Raw genomic sequence first — 8,991 nt, 5'->3', positions numbered from 1 at the left:
CCTTTGCTGGGGGTAATCCTCCTGGATCTCTTCCCTAAGCCCCGCGAAGGCCACAGTAACCAAAGGAGGAATAAACTCTCGCTGGCGCGGCTGAGGTAGAGAGGGGTTCCCACAAATTAAATTAAGAGGAAAAACAGTGGACAAAAGAGTAAATGCATAAATGGAGAAAACAGATGCATACTTGCATACCTCTACAATCTGCAACCCTCTTAAAAACTGCACCCTGACCCCCTTGTTTATAGGGCCCTTTGTGTGTGCGTGCGTGCGTGTGTGTGTGTGTGTGTGTGAAGAGAGAGAGAGACAGAGATAGAATGATAGAGAAATACAAATTTCAATGTATTTGTTGGTTTCTTTACTGAAATGAAAACATTTGTATTATTTGCTGTAGACAAAAAATCCAAAGCACCAGTTTCTAAGTCCTCCCACCTGAACAGAATGATACATTACTAGAAATAATAAATAAATGACCAGACAGACAGTTTTCCGAGAGGTGAGACGACCCTTAGCGTCCAGGTGCCAGCTGTGGGGCCTGCACAGCGATGAGACAGCCACAGACATGCATGCAGGATCATGCCTTAGATTACTGGATGCTGGACTATGCCCCCTGTCTGTCTGTCCAGCCTTCAGGATGAGGGATAGCAAACAGCTGGACAGTTGGGGATGAAAGTGGTGTCACACTGGGTCATTCCCAGCTGCTGTCAGACAGTGGCGAGATGGGAGGAGAGAGCATTTCAGCTCAGCTTCCCACCACTGTTCCTAGAGTGTTAATGTAGAACCAGTGAACACAATCAGCAGATAAATCCAAATCCTTGTCATATACTGTCTCCTAAATATCTGAGGGTATATTTCAAGAATCATTAATATTTATGGGGAGAATGGCCAAAATGTATCGAAACATCTAATCACATTGAGCAGTAATGTGGGAAACAGGTGCACAAAGATGAGATTAGATAATTTGGTCTTCTACGAAAGCAAAGACATTCGTCCTTCGGGCCAAACAGTAAACTGAGGAGAGCTACTGAAGAATGCTTTGAAGTGACAAATAAAAATGTGAGACTGTGGGCAGCTGTAGATTTATGACGATGACAAATCTGCATAAATCTGTCCTATTCACACAGGCGTTGCGCCTGGTTCAGATAAAAAAAAATCTTCCTGTTTTATCAGATTCTCTGGCAGTGGGCAGTTACGTAACCAGTGAGTGGTAAAGTGCTTTATAGGTTCACAGCTTATTGTTCCCTCTTGGCTTGGTGGTGGACCCAGTGCAATGACACATTCTTTGATAACTTACTTTAAAAACCTTGTCTGAGCATGTGCTAAAACTACTGGACATATAACATTAAGTTCATTCATACATTTCTAAAAAAATAAATTATTGTTATTGCACCCACAGCAGCAACTGATGTGACAAAAATGACAATGACTAGTCCGACCAGTAGATGGCAGTGTTTCTATTTCAATGATCTGTCTGTGCACTTGTGGAGGCTACAGGTGCTATTTTTAGGAGGCACATCACTGCAAACTGTTGTCGGTACAGTAGATGCAGCTTTCGTAGCGTTCACATGTTATGCAATAACAAGCAAATAATGTCTTCTTTACAAGCAGTGAGCTGCTCGAATGTATCATACCCCTGTTATCATAATTCCTGGTGCATACATCTATTGATGTTATATAATGTAAGTATAACTAAATACTAGGAGCAGTTTAACATAATAAAAAAGGAATAAGAAGCATCAGCATGCAAGTTTATTATCTGAGCATTAATGAGGTTTACACAAAATTATATAGTACTATAGTGAAAGTTATAACCAGATGAGCCTCGATTCGCGGAGATGATTGATGAACTTGCATGAGAGACACCTGCTGAGGACAGTGTCCGGAGCTGCCCTCGCCTCTCCATCCATCACACATTATCAGAGGACAGTGGAGAGTGTTCAGTCTGCCAATACCTTGGCTAGGATTTTATATCGTCCCCTCTCTCGACCAAGTGAGACTATTTATAGCTCAGTCGTCATACACAGACACTTATTGCCTCGCATCCCGCAAGTCCTCCAATCTGAACAGCAGCACACACCGTCAAACCGTCAAATTGTCTTCAAGGTAACGTTTAATACACAACGTTTCTACTGGTGTTTAAGTGTGTGAGTAACGACATGTGCATGCAAACTACAGTGTGTTTCAAAACAATGTAATAGGTAAGTTAAAACTCAGAATAATTCATGTTGGCTAACGTTACTAGCTAACAGTAGTGTTTCTAAATTATGAATTAACGTTATGTTAAGCAATGCTACGTTTATTTTATTAAACGGCAGCTTTAGCCTGAACTAAGCATTAAAAGCAAAGAGTTAATTTATACTAAGCCTAGCTGTTATGTATAATAACTATTTTAAAATAATGTTTTTTTCACATCTATGTTCGTGCCCAGTAGCTAGCAAAACAGTTTGCTCATGCTAACTCATAAAGTACGTCTGCGCAATGATATCTGAATTAACCGTTGGTGCTGCGGTCACAGGTGGTTGTTTTTGTAAACGATTTGAGTGAGTCCGCCATTAAAAGTGGACCTTGTTTTGAATAGTGTGTCCCTCCTGTTACTACAATAGCGCCCCCCTCGGTGGTTAGTGTTAGCGACATGTTTAGCATAAAGTTAATAAAGGCTTCATCATTACTGCTTTTGCAGACGGTTTTATTTTCACCATGCAGGGTATTGTAGTGCAGACCGCCACCTATAAATAGTTTAAATATTGCTTGGTACCACAAGTGGTTTAAGTGTGAATGTCCATACTAAAAGATCTCGTTAATTAACCAGGCTGCATCCCCCTTGTCAAAGGCATATCACGTGATTTGACTATTTGTTTAAATAATAAACTGAATAGGATATAACTATCTACTGGGATGAGGAATAGTGGAAGAACTTTTTTCGATCTTTCAGCATAAATCACTGTATTCAAAAACCTGCAATCAAATGAAATGCTCCCATGATGCAGACTGGCCCCTTTTAGTGTTTATATCAGTGTACTGTGAGATCATTATTGTTGATGGATTATTAACATGTAGGCAGTATGCTTATTTAATATTGTAGTTGGTCAAGGTGGAGCTCATATTTACTGCTTTATACATATGAAAGACTATAGATGTTTGATAAATGTAGTTATTTTATTTCCCTCATGAGATGTAGTACAGCAGAAGTGCAACAGTAGCACAAAATGGAAACACTCAAAGTAGTACCTCAAAATTGTACTTAGGTGCAGCACGTTTTACTTCTGTATCTCTATCCTTACGATGGACCTAAAAATGTTTCTATTTAAAGAAGAAAAGCCTGTGTTTTTTCTCTCTATTTGAATACTTGCAATATGCGCAGTACATGGTGCACACTGATCTGTGTACAATCGTGTGAGACAAATACATCTTTGAAATTCCTGCGTATTTAATGTTTTCAAAACTGCAAACCCAAGCAGATGAAGACATGAACACGCCTCGGTAGAGTCAAAAGAAAGAAGCTTATTTTCTTAAATATGTGTTTAGACACCAGTAATTAAAGTAAATCGACAGTGCCGCTGTTGTAATGAGGTTTATGGTACAACGTTAGTTTGATTCTCAGTTGTTTTGCTGGACACAATGTCAGTCCAACGAAAACATTTAGCAGATGTCTGAAATTTGAAATGGCTCTTTGTATGACGGCTTTGATGACCAGTGCTCTTTCCACAGGTGTCATTGGGTGACAGCATTTCAATCGTCGCCAAGCCAGGTAATATGGAAACACACGAACCACAGACCTTCCAGTGTACACCTGGCATTTTCACTTCGACAGCAACACAAGAAAAACAGTTTCTACTTGACATGAGAGCCTTTCATAGCCACTCCAAATGACCCTTCAGCCATCTTTTCCATGTTAGAATATTTATAATATTTCGACATGAGACTTGTTCTTGGCAGGTTAATGCTCACAGATGTCTGCACTGCTCAGATGGCTTGAGGGGGCAGGTACCATCTGAGCAGTGTCAGGGAAAGAAAGTCATTTTAACAGCACCTTACACTTAGCCTCACACATCATTTCATAGTACTAATGAATGTGTTAATGAGACAAAATGTTTTTCGATAGAACAAATCTTGGCAGGCGTCTGTGAATTATTCACTGGACCCGATAAGTTGGCATGTTTCGACTATACAATTGGCGAGCGGTATTCACAGAAGCGGCATGCTGCATGAAATCCCTGCTGTCTAATGCATGTTAGCCTTCGGGGATTATCATTGTCCTAAAGTTGGCATCTGGCAAATTAGTTGCCTGTAAAATATTCTATAGACACAGAATAATCAGTCAGCCACTAGCAGAGCTGACATGAGAAGTGAGAGTGAGCTTGTTTGTCAAAGTGGAAAGAATTCAATGCCTTTTCCCTTTTATTCACAACTTAAAGTGATGGAAGTGATGAATAACATTTTGTCACCGTGGATTTATTTCCTGTGTTTGTGTGCCATCCTTGATGGACCGTGACAGTGTGAAGGCAGCCTTCATGTCACGCAGCAGACGTTTCAGTTGCACAGAGAGGAAGAATGCTGCGCTGTTTGTGTGCCGGGTGATGTGAAGTACGACATGACAGAATGATTGAGCCAACCTTCTGCCTGAAATGGGCACAAAGGAATTGTAAGAAAAGCACAACTGTAACCATGTGTGTGTGTGTATGAATGTGGCTGTGTACAGTACACAGGTGTCTGTGTACCAGTGTGACAGTATGTTTAAAACACACATAGATAATTGACAGACATGTGGTGGAATAGCAATAGGATTATTTGCTTTGTGAAGGCGCTATATGTGTCAGTGCGTTGTAGTGTTTGAATAGTACGTATAGATCCTCTTTAGAGATGTGGACATCTGCTTTCCTAGCTCGTATGAAGCCAGTTTCTCATTGTGTAGTATCTTTACTTCTCTTGTAGTAGCGGAGGCCAACATCAAGTAGGGCGGTATGTTCTAATTGAGACACCAAGAACCTCCATAAATGAAAGCATGTGCCCCCCCCACAATAAATTTGATTTCAATTGTATTTGACATCTATGACAGAAAATGTCATAATACATTAAAAGCGCAGAATGACTCTCACACTGACAGCTTGTTTTAACACGGAGCCCTTCTATGTGTATTTGTTTTACACTTTAAAGCACTCAACAGCTTCATTGCATTAGCCTCAGAAAATATAAATAACGTGTTGTGAGTTTGGGGTTACAAGGGTAGAGCTGTTTTAAGTAATGTATTAAAAAGAGGGCATATTGCAAAGTGCATGTTTGTGAACAGGGTATATGTTGTACCAACCACCCTTACAGCTCTCAGTGAATACAACAACAACAACAACAACAGATAGTTTATAATTTAATAAGTTTGTGGAGCTCTAGAAAGTTACACTGTAAGACATAATTAGACATAAATAAAAGTCCAAAAAGCTCCTAATAGACTACATATGATGACCCACTCTGTATAAAGAAAGCGATTACATGTAAATAGATTATGTATTGTAGCCTATGGTGACATGTTCTGCTACAGACAGAATGTCTAGCCTAGTTGTAATGTGTTCATTTTGCATGCAGATATAAGCTATATTAAAACCAGCCATTAGCATGGAGCATTGAGAGGTGCTTAGTTTGTATGTCTTTGTAATGCAGTGATAGGAAAAACAATATGTATGTTAGCCAGCAATACTCATGATCCACATATTTCTTGGGAGGGGGGGGCAAGTTGTGTAATTCAGAAAGATCCAAAAGACTCCAAAAAACAGCTTTGCATATTAGCACCGAGCACCCAGTGCCAGTCTGCATAATGTGTCCTTAAAGCTCTCATTCTATAATTCAATTCACCTAAAAGAAATGACAGATGAATAATAATTATCTAATTTGCAATCACGGAAACACTGTCAACATTCCTAAAATCACACATTAAGAAGTGAGCTGTGTTCCTTAGATGTACATCTCTCATGTTATGTTCGTCGGCTTCATGTTCGTGCTTGTTGACACCCTTAAAGTATTTTTTTGTGTGGTCCAGGATCTATTATTGGCTCACGCTGTAAGTGTTTTCTGTTCCATAACAAGATGAATCCCCAACTTGGCATTAGGTTACTAAGCAACAGTGTACACTCCATCGCTTGGTTATAATTTTCTTTGTATAGTTATGACGCTTAATAGAAAGTGACTACGTGGCAGTCCGCCAAATTGAACCGCTGTGAGCAGAACCCGTAGAGCCTGATATATGTCAGGAGGCGTAGAGGCTAGCGGGCTATATTTGGCAGCTCTGTTCCCTTCAAAGAGACGAGTTCTAGGTCTGGACTTGACATTTCTCTTAGACTGGAAAAAATGGGTTTGGTTCAGTGAGTTTTTTGGGGGAGGGGGGGGGGGTGTTGTTGATGCCCAGAGGAAGGTGCTGGTCTCATTGTTATGTGCTCTTCATCGGTGCGGTACAGGAGGCTTAAATGGCAGGATAAAACTAGCCATTATATGTGTGGAAATACAACACTCTCTTTGTTACTGAAAAAAAACTCAGAACAGCAGATTACCGTTACTATAATCCACATCTCTTTTGTGTGTGTGTGTGTGTGTGTGCGTGTTGTATGTGTTTTGAGGTTAAACAGAAGTATGAGTGTAGTACTGGCCTTCATCTGTCATGAAAAAGAGATGAAGAGTCACATTCTCACCTTTATTTATTTTACTGTTCTCGGCTGCTTTAGCTCCAGTGGCTGTACAGACGTTGCACAGACGATCTGAATGTAGCTCAGGTGCCATGAAACTAGGACATGAATACATTTTTTCCTCACCCACACTCACAGTGTTTGTTGTTTCTGTTCTTTTTGTTTGAGTCACAAGTCATTAACGGCAACTCTGTTCAAGGCCGTTGCATTGCATACGCATAAAACATTTGAATCAATCCTTAAACCAAACCTGATGACGTCTCTCCTCCAGCTCACCTGCAGGTTGAAAAAGTCCGAGGTGAGAGGCTGAAGCTGTTGGTGAATAAAGGAGTAGGTAGTGGTGTGTGTGTGTGTGTGTGTGTGTGTGTGTGTGTGTGTGAGAGGAATATCTTCTCTCTATAAAGGTAGTAGGAGGAGAACAGCGGCTCAGAGGGGGAATCTGGCTCCTGTTGCAGCTAAAGACACAGAGCCCGGTGTTCTCAGTGTTGTTCATGCAGCTCCACCGTAGACCCCGAGGCTCTCTGGGGGGGGGGACCTACCTCCATTTGTTTTCACTTCCTGTCCAAATGGAGATGGAGAGATGAATCATTCATGTCTTTGAGCGGCCTCTTGTGTGGATGAAAAATGGGGAGATTTAAGGCTCCCGCTTTCGAGTATTCAAGATAGATTCATATGCTTTTTGCTAAAGCCACATATTTATGACTTCCATTTGCGTTTTTTATTTTTATTCTTCTGTAAATTCTTTAGTTGAGGGCTTACTATTTTTCATGGTTATCTTTTTACCTGAAATAAATGTCTTGCCTATCTACTCTCTATCTTGTATTTGCCTATCTACAGACCCATCTGTCAGTGTGCCCATTGACAGGCGTCATGGGGTCTCTGTCATATCTGTATGGTGGAATCAGAGCGGGGCCGTTCTCCTTGATGGCAGAAACAGACAAACTTCAGACTTCAAGGATCCCATTAGCTATCACTCCGTGCCATCCCATCATCCTCCGTGGCCCCGACTGTGCCGCCGTGCGTCATGCTAAACATCTCTTTCATCTGCAGGCACTCGCCAACTCTCTCAGCCCCATCCTATGAGTTATGGGACGGCAGGAGGTCATGGCCGCAAACCCCCCCTCCCTGCTTTGCGTGAAATGTGCAGAACAAACGGATCCAGGAATTACACAGAGATTGGACACACTGGCTGGATATCTAAGAGCAGAGCCCTCGTAAAGGGCCTCCGTGGCCAGATAGGTGTGAAAGGGTTACCAGCCCATCTGTTACCATAACAGAAGAATGTACCTCCTTTGAGGTGACAACCTTACAGCATTTTTTAAATTCTGCCTTTTATCTGTCAGTGGCATTATCGCAGCGATTGCTAACAAAATGAAAGGTTTCCAAAAACAGCGAGGCTCCTCTTTAGACTGGAAAAGGAAGTTTGAGTCATGATTAACATCAATGAATGGCATCTTTTAACAAGCGAGCAGACAAAAAGGATGCCTGAAGTGTTTTTCATTCTCTCGTTTTTTACGTCTATTTTGCTCTTTTAAAGGTAGGAAACTCCCCACTTTGTAGTTCAAAAGGAAACACGCACGTTCTGAACTTTGTTCCATCTTTTTGATTGTACACACAGCTTTGAGGAGATCACACAGTTGACACAGTTTCTTTCTTGCGCTGGTAATTTCTGTGTTTTGAAAGAGCCAGCCAAAGCTTGTTAGGCCCTGTGTTATTGAAGGGGCTGGGTTGAAAAGTCACTTTGGTTACTGGATCCAAGATGAAAGACAAGAGGTCAGGAACGCTGCAGCCACTCCCAAAGCACAGCATGGTGGCATTGCTGTGTGGAATTGTGTGCATGCGTACGCATGTGTGTGTTAGTTTGTCTGGGCATTTATATTTGTTTGCAGAGTGAGTGTCTTGATTTGTGTTTTTACAGTATCTCTGCTCCCTTGGACCTCTGTGCTGTCCAGTCGCTGTAGCAGAGTGTTTGTTGTGTGTCACAATATTTGTCTTCCTGGTCCTTGGAGTTTGCTGGAAAGTTCACAGTAATATCTCTCGCATTTCTAGCCTTCACTTCTTCTTCCTGTTTTAATCAACCTGCAGGGTGCACTGTTGCTGAAGGATCCACCCGGGGGTTTTACCCCGCTTGGACATTGTCCCATATCTATCTATCTGTCTGTCTGTCTGTCTGTCTGTCTGTCTGTCTATCTATCTTTGCGGACTCAATCAAGCAGCTGAAACTCAGAAATAGGAGAATTTATTGTAGATACAAAAAGACGGAAAAATAATTTGTAATATCTTCTATTATTCTAATATTACAACCCATGCAAGTGGAAATTTACACTTA

The 8,991-nt window shown here is 41.2% G+C and overlaps 1 protein-coding gene across 1 annotated transcript in view; it reads left to right on the top strand.

The window, feature by feature from the left end:
- The first annotated feature begins 1,924 nt into the window (after positions 1–1,924).
- Positions 1,925–8,991, top strand: part of hdac9b (histone deacetylase 9b) — a 34,537-nt gene continuing 27,470 nt past the window's right edge. Inside the window, exons 1-2 of the mRNA XM_031853097.1 lie at positions 1,925–2,097; positions 3,703–3,742. The gene's annotated coding sequence lies outside the window, so the exon portion shown is untranslated. The remainder of the gene's footprint in view (positions 2,098–3,702; positions 3,743–8,991) is intronic.

Source organism: Anarrhichthys ocellatus, unplaced genomic scaffold, assembly GCF_004355925.1.
Source record: "Anarrhichthys ocellatus isolate YVR2014 unplaced genomic scaffold, GSC_Weel_1.0 scaffold13, whole genome shotgun sequence".
NCBI lineage: Eukaryota > Metazoa > Chordata > Actinopteri > Perciformes > Anarhichadidae > Anarrhichthys > Anarrhichthys ocellatus.
This window is presented reverse-complemented; position numbering and strand designations above follow the sequence as displayed.